Source organism: Anser anser (genome assembly GCF_964211835.1).
Source record: "Anser anser genome assembly, chromosome: 18".
NCBI classification, from domain to species: domain Eukaryota; kingdom Metazoa; phylum Chordata; class Aves; order Anseriformes; family Anatidae; genus Anser; species Anser anser.
Window position 1 is genome coordinate 15,102,441 of NC_139739.1, and position 12,910 is coordinate 15,115,350.

General features: G+C 46.0%; 1 long non-coding RNA gene across 1 annotated transcript; it reads right to left on the reverse strand.

Moving 5' to 3' along the window:
* Positions 1–625: 625 nt before the first annotated feature.
* LOC310883406 lies at positions 626–11,935 on the reverse strand. The gene is made up of 3 exons (XR_014573514.1): positions 11,646–11,935; positions 7,476–7,695; positions 626–1,645 (listed from the first exon to the last, which is right to left on the reverse strand). It is a non-coding gene; the product is annotated as an uncharacterized lncRNA (long non-coding RNA).
* Positions 11,936–12,910: the final 975 nt, after the last annotated feature.

Below are 12,910 nucleotides of genomic sequence, written 5' to 3' on the forward strand. Positions count from 1 at the left end.
TTGGTACACATTGGCATTCTGGGAAGATGAGGAAGCAGAAGTTGGTGGTTCAGCCCAGCTGGCTCAGATGCTGGAGGACCCAAGTGGTGAATGTATGGAGCTGCACATGGCTGGCTCTGCTTCACAGGGGGAGTGAAATGTATTTTCATGATGAAAGCTACTGTGCTACAGCAGGCTTGTACTAAAAAGAAAGACTGCCATAGCAATTAGGGAACGTACAGATCTTTGCCATGTTGTACAGGTACTGGGAATAAATTTAACTTGGTTCGTCTCCATTACCCGTCTGAGAAAATCTTCCAAAATGGCTCAGCAAAATAATTACATTAAAACTGCTAAGAAAACTAAGTGTCTGATTGTTTTCTCAATTACTGTATTTTCAGGAAAAAGAAAAAAGAAAAAGAAATCTCTTTAGAATTACTATCATGGGAAGATTCTGATTCTCCACACAGTTTGTGATTTTTCCTCTCATTACATCTTTGTCCAGCTCAGAAAGAGCAAGAAAACCTTGGGCAGGTGGAAGAGATCTTATTTTAACAGGCAAAGATTTTGGTTTTGATTTTGTATTTGTTTCTTGTTCTTCTTGTTCTTCTAGTTCTTCTTGTTCTTGTTCTCCTTCTTCTTCTTCTTTTCTTCTGCTACTTCTTCTTTGGGGTTTTGGAGAGAAAGCCACTCTTGGAAAAAACACTATTTTTTCAACTACCATGAACTGGAAGCCAATATCCACTGGGCAGAAGCTGAGTTTTCTCCATTCTCACTGGCTTTTCAGTGACTGAAGAGAGGAAAAATCCACACTCTCAACACAGTGCACGTCCAAAATCTTGTAAAGAATTTCTGCTTCTCAAATATTTTGCTTTATAAAAGTGGAAAATGAATAAATAATTGAAAATTAGTGCCAGTCCTTGAAGAGCAATTTCCTTCATAGCAAAACTCTTTCCTGAAACATATATATATATAAATCAAAAGAAAAATAACAACAAAAATTTACATATTTTTGGAATTTTTCATGCTATTCCAATTATTACCATCTAAACAAACACTCTTGCTTCTGAGTATATGCCAAACCTAGTCAAATCCCCACATATTGTTTTTACCACATTGCTATGGCTCTGGATATAGATCTTTCCTGTCCTCTAACAAATCGAATGTAATTATTTAAATATTACAATGGCAATTTTCTTGGGAGAAGCATATTTAATGACCCACTTCAATGCAGAAAATACTTTCATCTTAGACATTTGCTGATCTCACTGCTTTTCTTGACATGGTCAGTAGATATAGGTTTAACAGCTCCTGCCATGGATCTGTCCCATGCCAAAATGAGGACTTTATCTGGACAATGGTTTTGCTGTAAAGCCCTAGAAGCAAAACTGGAGGAAGCGTTGGTTCTTACAACACCTGACGGTATTTGCAGTTTGACCTTGAGTTCCTCTATGCTCACTTTGACACACTGCCTGAAAGCAGTACTTTTTATCTTAAAATAGGTACTAAGAAGGTCCATACACCTTGTCCTCTGGAAGTTCCTGATTCTCTGGGTACCTCTGCAGAGGCCAGTTCAGGTTTGGGTAGCTGCCTTTAACTCCTCAGATTGTCAGCAGGATAACTGTGAGGCCAGCAGTGCTCCATTGTTCATGCACAGATATTTCAGCTGTGGAATGTGAGAGGGTATAGTTACCGTCTCTGGACAGGTAAATAATCTCCATTTTCTGAACAGGGGCCTCTACACCAGTGTGAACACTGCACACAAAGTCCCCCCTGGGACTTGGTTTCTGCCAGAATTCAAAGCTGCTTTTCTTGCTCCACAAAAGCAGGATCAAAGCTTCCTTTCCTCCCTCCTTGAGCTGACTCCAGCAATATTCCTCATCAAAAAGCAAGAGAAAAAAAAAAAAAAAAAGCATATTTGCCTGTGGTCGTCTTCTAAATAAATCCCCCTATCTCAGGAGGCTTGGGGCTGCTGTCTCACCTCCAATCAGCTTCAATTCTGTTGTTAAGATTTGTTTCTCTTCATCACCTTCAGAAAAAAAATCCTGCTATTGTAGGCATTTGAGATGTTTACATCTGTTTATCTTTCTTCAGATCTCAGGAGCAATAAAACGTTTCATCTCCCTCTTCAGCTGTATCATTAGTTCTCCACAGATCACTGAGAAAAGCCTTCTTGCAAAGCTTTGCCTCTGAAACCATCCCAGTGCCAATACCTCAGTGAGAACGTTTCCACCTTCTCCTCTGCCCTCAGAATCGTATTTGTTTGTTTTTTTTTTTTTTTTAATCTCAGTAGCTTGCAAAAGATGTCATGCACTCATTTTACTAAGCTACCTCCATTGCAGTGGTTGCAGCCAAGACCCCTTTCCTCCTGCACCTCCATACACGAGGGAGGTTATGTCCTCTGAGCCCTGCATGCACAGATCCTGTAAAACACAAGATTTCTACTGAAGGTTCTCTTTCAGAGGAACCTGCACTATTTCCTTTCCATTTAGTCATCTGCCCCTGCCTGTGCTGAAGACCTAGGTCTGCGGCACTAAATACAGGTTCTTTCCATTCATGTGCTAATCAGAGAGTGTGAAAATCCAGCTCTAGCCTCAAAGCTAAGCAAGTTGTGCCTGGTGGCACAATAAGTCCCTCATGGGACATTTATAACTCCCATGGAGTAGAAGCAGGTTTAAAACACCCCCACAATATTGCAGGGAGGCCAGGTGCCCTGTTGCACACCTTTGGCCAGGAAGTTCTTGCTCAGGTGCAAAAATCAAAAGACCTAAATGCAAGAGAGCTGAGGCAAAACAGACTGCACAAAAGCCTCCAAGGCTAATAATGTATCAGCCATGATAGGTGTCAGTGAGATGATGCTGAAGCATGTTGCAGTCCTTGAGCCCATCCCAAACAAAGTAACAGCAAGCTTGGGTGTGTTGGGTATTGACCTGCTCCCATGGAGTTGGGTCATTGTCCTGTTATTCCCTGCCATGGGAAAACAAACAAACAAATAAACAAGAAAAAAAAAAAAAACCTTTATGTTAGGGGTCTGGATACAAAGCCATACTTTTATTGGCAAAGCTACCCATGACATAGTTGTTGCCTTATGTACTTAAAAGACCACAATGCCTGACCTGATTTTTATGTTCACTCAGCTTAGTTGTGTTGAGCAGGTGAAGTGGGAGAGCATTTCAGGGTCAAAAACTGGTATTTCAATTCACCATGAAGGTTCACAAAAAACCAAAGGACATTTCTAGAGTCAGATACACCTACGCTGTCACACTGGAGTGTTCCCAGCTTCTGGTTGTCCACTCTGCCTCCATACTGGTGTCCGCTTTGGTCCTGCCCAGACAAATACATGTCTGGGAAGAAATAATAATAATAATAAATTAATTAATTAAAAAAAAACCAACAACACCTCTATCTGAAAAATTTCCACCTCTTTTGACCCATGAGGACCTGCCAAAACACAACCAGCTCCTACAGCAGGGACTGTGCATCAAAGCCAGAACCAGAGCCAGTGGCAGTATAAGGCTGAGTGCAATGTCTGCAAGAGCCCATCCTGATGCATCCAAGACTGGTAGAAGCCCTCTCCAGTGGTCCCCTGTGGGAGTATCGCCCTGGGGGTTGACAAGCTCCATGGTTGGTGATAACATCGGACTTCTGACAATGAAGCCATGAGGAAAGTAAACAAGTTAGAAGGAACAAAGAAGGGTGATTCACGAGGCACCTTACTGTCTCAAACTACTCCGTTCTCCGTTAAAACATGGAAGTGGATAAATGTTTGCTCTTGCCAGGCAAAGTTGTTAACCAATGAATAACTAGTGGGAAAGTACCGCTTGTAGAGCTAATGGTATAAGAAGGGAGCCTGTCCTCAATGAAGTTGTTGAAGTTATTGATCTTTAAACTTACCCTGGGTCCGTGTGGTCATTACACCACAGTTCCCCACCAGGTATGTGGCAGGGGATACCCTGCACACTGTCCTCTGGCTTGTCCCAGAGCATGCACAGGTGTGCAGCCCATCACCAAGTACCCTCTCCATGGACATCTTGCAGGGTCTGGGATATTTAAGTCACCCTATAACACCTACATAAGGAGGTCTGCATAACCCAAACTGCAAGGGGAATACAGGGCTGTCCAAAGCAGAGGTATGGCCAAGAGGCTGCAATGCCTGATCTAGAAGAGATACTTACATACTCACAGCACATGGCCATTGCTTGCCCACCAGTAACACCAGTAATGCCTTCCCCTATCCGCTGTCTTCCACCTCCTCCCCCTGAGTGGTGAGTGGCGCAGGGGAATGGGGGAAAGGGGCTTGTGGTCAGTCTATAGTACTTTGTCTCCGCCACATCTTCATGGTCACTCTCTTCCCCTGTTCCACATGGGGTCCCTCCCATGGGATGCCGTCCTTCCCAAACTGATCTGCGTGGGCTGCCCACAGGCAGCAGCTCTTCAAGAACTGCTCCAACATGGGTCCATACCATGGGGTCCGTCCATCAGGAGCAAACTGCTCCAGCACGGGTCCCCCACAGGCAGCAGCTCCCCCCAGACCTCCTGCTCCTGCGTGGGCTCCTCTCCATGGGCTGCAGCTCCAGCCTGGGGCCTGCTCTGGCAGGGGTCCTCCATGGGCCGCAGACTCCATCAGTGCAGGTCCACCTTCTCCACTGTGGTCCTCCACGGGCTGCAGCGTGGAACCCTGCTCCACTGTGGGACTCCATGGGCTGCAGGGGGACAGCCTGCTTCACCATGGTCCTCACCCCAGGCCACAGGGGAACTTCTGCTCTGGTGCCTGGAGCACCTCTCCCCCTCCTTCACTGACCTTGGTGCCTGCAAGGCTGTTTCTCACTCCTCTCTCTCCCAGCTGTTGTTTCCCAGCAGGTTTTTTTTCCCTGTCTTAAATCTGCTCTCACAGAGGCACAAACAATACCGCTCATTGGCCTGGCTCTGGCTGGTGGCGAGGCCCTTATCTGACATGGAGCAGCTTCTGGATTCTCCTCATAGAAACCACCCCTATGGCCCCCTGCTACCAAAGCCACTACAAGCTTACCCAAATTTGCCGCCCTGGGAATGACAGACAGCCCTCTTGTTTCCAACATGTCCCTGTCAGAGCTGGTGCCTTTGACAGCTCATGTCTGCCCTGCACCAAACCAGCAAACACTCATCTGCCTGTGTGAAAACACATTTTAATTGAGTGGTCCTGCTCACCCAGGAATTTAGCTAAGTCTGTAAAGCTGCTTGCTCTTATCTCTATATGCAACTCTGCCAGTTGATGCCATCTGCAAATTTTAGATTTATTTTTAGATAATTGATAGAAATGTTGAAAAGCACCAAGGCTTCACTGCTTCCTTGAGATCCCAACAGAATGTTCCCATTCAGTGACAGTTTTGTGTTGATTTGTGTTTTGTCGCTTGTGGTCATTTCCCAACCCCTTTAACATGGATTAGGTAATGCCTAATACTAACATTTAAAAACAGAATATAATGTCAGATCACTTGCAAAACCCTTTTATGGGCTATATCTGTCAGCTGCATGCTGAGAGGGACTTCACTGCCATAAAGCCTGGGTATTTCGTCAGTGTGTCCTGTTTTAATCAGGCTATATACAATGATCCTTGAACCTGGTGCCATTTCAGCACAGAATGAAAATTCAGACTTCAAGGTTCCAGGAACATCAGTCCAAAGAGGAATTAGCTCTGCCCTGAGGACTGGCCCTGTAAAAGCAAAGTTCCCATATTCCCTGTCACTGCTTCTCTGAAGGAAGTCTCAGCAAACTCCAGCAATAACCCAACCTGTCTGCAAGATGCAGACCTAATTCGGCTGCTTTCCTCAGCACACCCCAGCGATGCTATGGGCATCCACCAGGAGATGGGAAAAGAGCTTTTCAGATAAGCAGGCTCACTGTTGTTCTGCATCCGTGTCATCCTGGCTCTGACCTGAGAGCAATGCAGCATCAAGTGAGGCCTGAGGTGATGCCTCCAGCCCTATAGTGATGCCTCCAGCCCTATAGTGCCCTGCCTGGTCCCCTCCCTCTGCACAGCTCCACTTGAGAGGGAGTCCACCAGTTCTTGCCATCCTTGCCCACCCACCAGGATGGAGGGGAGCAGCAGCTCTGCAGGTTGGTCTCATAATTAATTCTCCCTCTTGTCCACTGACTCTTTAAAGGTGTAAACACTGGGCTGTGTGAGTGCCTGGCAGCAGCCCAGGAACAGCTCTGTTTGTCAGAATGCAATAGGCACTTGCAGTGGGGATTTTTTGTTTACTTTTTTATTTTATCGTCAAGCTCAGCTACAAACAAACCTTTAATTAATTCCTCTACAAAGTTCTGCTGAGCTTGTGGCCTCTAATTCTTTTGGGAGGCTAATTAACCTGATCCTCTCACTCCATGCTCCTTTCTCAAGAATGTCAGTTTTCACTTGTTGAATCTTAATGTGTTCTACTGGTGTAACAATCTGCTCTTCTTTACCAGATGCCTCTCGCCCCCGGTGCACAGGCTACATTTCTATTTTGCCTATATGAGCTCATGCTACAGCTGCTTGCAAAATAGCACAGCTCACACTTCTTTGCTGGAAAAAATCAACTCTTCACAAAACTTCCCCTTAGCACTGGAAAAGGAAACCACCCAGTAATTTCACTTTTCCACTGAAATTTACAGTTTTTAAAAACTGTTGGCTTGTGTGTGTCTGTGTGTCTGTGTGTCTGTGTGTGTGAAAGCTAGCATGCTGTGGAACATGTTCCTGTTTCAATGTTTTCAGTGAACACTTAAGGAAAAGGAAAGCAAACTGATATCTGCACAGATACAGACATACACAGGCATTTTGGGCAAAAAGCCATTTTTCGGGGGAGACTATTTGACTCAGCTCCATCTTGATCAAAAAGCCATTGATTTCAAGCATGAGGCACCCAGGCTGTTTTTGATACACATCTCCAGCCTTGAAAAATCCATACTCTTAAGCTGAAAAAATAGAAGCTTGTAAAAGTCATTGAGATGTTTTGGTAATCATTGAGTTTAGCCTTCTTGTGACTCAAATCCTCAAGACTGATGTTGGAGTGCCAAGCTTTCCAATCTGCTCCGAGGAGTGACATTGCAGGGAAAAGAGTTTGCTCAGCTTCAAGGAACAGGCATGCATCAGAAAATGGTGGCTCTGAAAATGCTGAAGGTAGAGGTGTGGTGTCCAAGTGCAGAAGAATAAAACAGCACCTCAGAACCAGGGAGTCAATGTGGGATATGGCATCACTATGGGACAAGGGTGCCAGATCCATGCTTGCACCCTGTGGACGGACTGCAGCCACTCACTTATAAAAGGAATAGTGGGGCAAGGTCCTGCAGCACTTCCCAGTCTGAGTGATCTCCCAGAGACCATCACCTGCAGCAAAGTGTATCAGCACATTTTCATGGGGAAAAATGTTTTGGTGCTGTAGCCTAGGGACAGCAAGATCCATCTGGGAGGGCTTTCAGCACAACAAACACAACAAAACAACACAGAATGAGAAGGAAAATTGGGCACTTAATGGTACCTTTCTTCCTCTTCCCTGGTTGGCCACGGGTGAGATTGCTCTACTGAGGGGCAATTGCACAAACCTCCATCAAGGAGGGAGTCAAACCTGCATTCCTCATCCTTGGCAGAGCTCCCAGGGATGGCCTGATGGGAGGAGATAGCCACTGCCTGACTTGCTCAGGGACCAGTGCCTAAGTTCAGGTTGCTATTTTCCAAGCTTTTCCTTCCACTGTAGAAACCTGAAATAGAAAAATAGAATCAGTTTAACAGACTTTTTGTTGAACACACCACACAGTTTTCTTCTTTTCAGTCTGACTGAAGTTGTTTGTTTTTTTGTTTGTTTAAGGAAAAACACTGACATTTGTCTTGGGTCCAAACTTTTCCTTCTTTAGACCTCTTAATCCCTCAAGGATATATTTTATACCTCTCTCAGTAAAGGTGTATGGGCAATGCTGGGCAATGAAAGCTAAACAGAAAGGAAAAGTAACATTTAAAAATATATATTTTTACCTTTTTGGCATCCTCAAAGCAACCAAAACAAATAAGTTCTGTTTGTTAAAGGGGAGCAACTTTCTGGCAGCTTTCTTTTTTGGTAAGCCAAATCCCATGTGTGTTTTGACCTGATGAGAAGGAAGCAGCACCACATTCTGCTCTCCAAATGCCCTGCTCTGCAAGCACCTGGAGAGCACTGCCTACAACAGTGTTAAAACAATTTCCCTATTTTACAAAGGTCCTGGAAATGTTTAGAACCAGCTGGGAAGCACTCAGGTACCATAGCAATAAGCACCAGGCCATTTATAGTGCTATATTCAGAGCAAGGTAAAACAGGCCACACATTAAACAATGCCTGTAGAAAGAAGACAGCAGTCATTGTACCCCAGGCTGAGCAAGGTGAAACCTTGTGAGAAAACCATGAGATCATTTAGTTCATCATCCAAAGGACGTCAGGGATCATGCTCACAAGGATTTCATGGCAAGACTGCATGGGGATGCAGCCCTGGTGTTCCCAACTCTATAGCATCGCTTTACTCCAAGGTCACTCTGCAAAGCCAGGCCAGTGAGCTACCGCTGCCCATAATGTGTATGGAGACAGGGGCAAGGCCAAAATTGACTCCGACCTGCCAAAGTCCACTGTTGCTGAAACATGAGACTAAATGCAAAAGAGCAAACAATATATAAGTGAAAAACAGCTTTCAGCCTTACTTAGGGATGATGCTGATTGTTGCTCAGGTAAGAATTTAAATTCTCTTCATATTTCTTCATTGGGCCCTGACAGTCCAAAACCCATTCCTACCATCACCTGTTAAGGCCACCTGGGACATTTTCCCCACTCAGAGCCTCCATTTCTCCCATCAGCAATAATATGCTGAGCCCTTCCTAGAGAAGGTGAGGCCTGTGGAAGATAAGTACTTCAGAGGAGCTCTACCATTCTCCATAATTCTTGTGACACAGGGGACTAGTGACTCTGTTGACCTCTATGCTTTGCTTATCTTTCCCATTGCAGGTGAGGGCAAAGGATGGGAAAGCTCCCTGAAGTCCTAAAGTAACAGCCTGCCTGCACAGCAGCATGGTCCTGGGTCTCAGGATGCAAGCGCTCTTCCTGGGACTGGCCCCTTCCCTGCTGAACCTTCTATAGCCTATAAAGCAGTAGGGCTCTGCTTCTGCAGGTACTTGGTCCCAGGGCAGGAGCAGCCCGGTCTGCATGTCCCTGCAGCCCCCCAGGCAGGAGCCATCACCTCCAAGTGCGGATCCCAAATGGGCTAACACAAGGCAAAACAGACCTGGAGGAGGGAAGAGGGGGAGGACGAACTTAAAATAAGATTGTTGGGTAAAGCAAAAAAAGAAAGACACACACGCCCTCTCAAACTCACATGCTTTTGAAATGTGTGAGTTTCCCTGAGGCTGCAGAGATGACAAACAAGGAGTTCCAGGGAAAAAGGAGCTCTAGGAAGAGTGCTCAGTTGAAAGGAGAAAGCCCCACAGAGCAGCACTGCTTTGCAAAGGCCCTGCAGGGTGGGGAGGGATGCCAGTTATCCCATCACAGCATATTAGTGCATTTTGTTTCTATATTATTATTATTATTATCCTCCTGTTGCTACAGCCATTAAAAACTGTCTCTAAATAGCTCAGCATGGTGATTTACTGATTGAGTTAACTTGGCTGCAGTGGCTCTGGTGCTGAAGGATGTGGTTTGTGATTAGATAAGACCATTGCCCCTTTCAAAATGAACAACACATTAAGAGGTTTTTCTAGGTCATCTAGACTGCTCAGCACAGCACTCTGCCAAGCAGTGCAAAGCCCAGAGCCTGTGGCCCTGACTCAAAACAGACAGTCATTACAGCTGACGAAGGGCTATGCTCTCCGTCCTCTGGAGGAGGCACAGAGCTTGAGAAAACCCCAGGAGAATCTTCAGACTGGAATCACTATCTTCTGCCTTAAAGTCCAGGGAAGACTTTAGAGACCAGCTCAAGACACTTAGAATTTCCAGTTCCTGGTGCACACGGGGTGAGTGGAGGGTCCCCATGCTCCCAAGTGACACTTGTGCTCAGAACTTCCCATGACCTGAGACCATACTTGTAGACCAGAGCACACAACACTGTGTCATGATGGTCTTTCAGGGCAAAAATATACCTGGTTCCTCCCATGCCTTCATGCTATGTCTCCCCTGAATCTGCCAGCATCATGCTGACCCTTGCCAAACCCCTAGCTCCAGAAGCAGCAAGTGCTGGGTCACACTCTGCCCATTCCTCATCAGGACACATCTCAGATGGAGCTCCCAGGATACTGAGAGCTGGCACACACCAACTCCAAGGCGGACCCAGGAGCTCCAGTCTGTCTCACTTGTGCAGAAGTACACACGCAGCTCCCAGGCTGCCCAAAGAAGACTCAGGCAGTTGATGGATCCTATTGCTCTGCCATGCACATGCCTGTAGCACCGGGTGAGCTTGTTCTTCAGTTCACATGGGGGCCAGTCTCCCTGGTTGTCCACGCTAGCTACCACTGTTGAGCATTTAGTTCAGCTTTATTGAGTCTTCCCTTGGCAGGAAGACAAAGGGCTGCATGGGGCTCAGTCACAGCAATCAGCTGCACAGCCTGGAAGCCAGCAGTGTGATGCTGAGAACTTACCAAATCTCAAGAGCCTCGTGTCCTGGAACTGGGGCTCACAAAGAGGCAAACTCCACATTTCTACTTTGCAGAACTCAATAAAAATATATTCTTATTCCCTCCATAGTACTGAGGCTTACACTTGTGCTTGTGACACTGCCCCAGGGGAGTGACCAGGAGACAGGCATGGAGAAAAGCTAAAGCTGGGAAAGGGCTGTGGACAGACCACGAGGACAGGCTACTGCAGTAGGGGTCCTGGAGCTACCCTGCCTGTTCTGCACATTTTCTTGCCACTAAAGTGTCCTCAGCAGAACAGATGCAGTCAAGAAAACCTCCCACTGGTGAGCAGCTCCTGTGTCACACCTGCCTACACCTGCATTGCTTCACAGTGGTGGCACAGCTGCTGAAGCTGCCCAACTCAAAGAACAAGGGGAACTGCATGGCATCAGAAGAGACAAAGCTGGCCTCCTCACAGCTCAAGCACTGGCCAGGCAGGGGGACTGGAACGCGAAATAAAACCCCATTTAACAAGAAGACAGAAACTTTTTTAAAAGTGAAATCATCTCGCATTGAGCCTAGTTCCCCTCTGTCAGCTGAGAGCTTCAATTGGCAGCCAGACGAGTACCTGTCAGGGCTGGGTTGAAGTCATTAGCAAGATCAGAGTCCGGGCAGAACAGCAGGGGGGTGGACTAGATGACCTAATTTGCGTCCCTTCTAGCTCAGAAAGTCTGTGATGTATTTTTAATGAAGCACACACAATAAACTGCTAACATAATATTAGAGGCTCACTTCAAAGCTCAAATAGGCAGGGAAATCAAGGTGAAAGTTTCTGAATTCATCATTATTATGTGTCACTCAGCTTTGCTATGACAACGCCTGCGTACAGCACATGCTTTCTTTCCAGTTTTTGATACATGGTTTGGGACCCACCCTTCTTCTCATTTTTTTTTCAAGCAAACCAGAAAGGGCCTGGAAAGTATAAAGCTTGAATGGACACCCCTTATACATATACGCATTGTTCCAGCCCCACAAAGGTTTTGCAAGCAGCAAAATGGAGTGACTCTGGAGGAGGCTGGGGTCATACCTTAAAAAAGCTTCAGGCCACCTGGGTTCCCTTTTGTCCTGCTGGTCCTTGTCATACAGCTGGTGTCTGTAAAGTTTACAATTTGTTGAGATGTGTCAGAGAGCAGCAAGAGCAGGGCTGCTCCCTCAGTGAAGGCAAGACAGGGGCTGAGGGAGATCCACTGGTTTTCAGGGAACCCACCAGCCACAGCCTGTACTAAGCGAGGAAGAAAAGACCATGTGATGGTGTCAGGTGTCCAGCCAAGAGTCCACATCATAAGGCAATACCATAGCAATGAGACAACACTAAGCTCAAGCCAGGAATTAAATCCACTGGTCAGGACCAGGACGAGTGATCACCAGGCAGGTCCATAACGATGAGGTAGGTCCAAGGTCAAGCCAGGAAATCTGCCTGCTGTTGAGCTCCAGAGGAGCAGGGCTACACAGCCAGGCTGAGACATGATTATGGCTGAGCTGGAGACCAGCCCTCCTCCAGCATATCTCAGGTAGGGTCTGAAAGCACCAGGCTGAGCTGAAACAGAGTTTCTGGGCCCATGGTTTGGGTGAAGACCCCGAGTAAGGTTGGTCAGGGCCATTCAGCCTATTAGCTGACTCAGGGCTCTAGCAAAACATATGAGCTGCACCTGTAATATAAAAGTACACAATGAAAAATGGGATTTCCATGTGTTACAGTATTCTCCTTTCCAGAACTGTTAGACCATTCTGGTAGGGGAAAGCAATTGCTTTTTCCCACAAACCTCCTTTCCTTCTGGGACGCCCTCTGGTTCATGTTGTGCTTTGGAAATGATCTATTCAGGTTTTTTAAAACCCACAGATGTCATAGGAATAAGTAATAGACTCCAAGGGCTGAAGCAAATCAGAAGTCAAATGCTCCTCTGACTGCATATAAATATTCCTGACCCCTCCAGTTTGCAAAAGTTGTTTACCAAAGAGCTTCCGAGGTCCAACCAAATTAATCCTTTCACAAGAACTTACCGAGTCCAGAGGACCTTAGTACTTCAACCCCTACAGTGAGCTGCAGCTGTTGGAAACACTCCTAAAAACAACCTCAAAACATACAAAGTAAAATTAAACACCCCAGTCTACTTTCCATCCCTATCTCCTAGAAATTATGCAATCATTCTCAGATCTCCTTGATGGGGTGATTTCAAGCAAACCAGAAAGGACCTGGAAAGTATAAAACTTGAATAGACACCCCTTATACATATATGCATTGTTCCAGCCTCTGGGGTGACTTCCCTTTGCTTTCCCTTCAACAACCCTCAT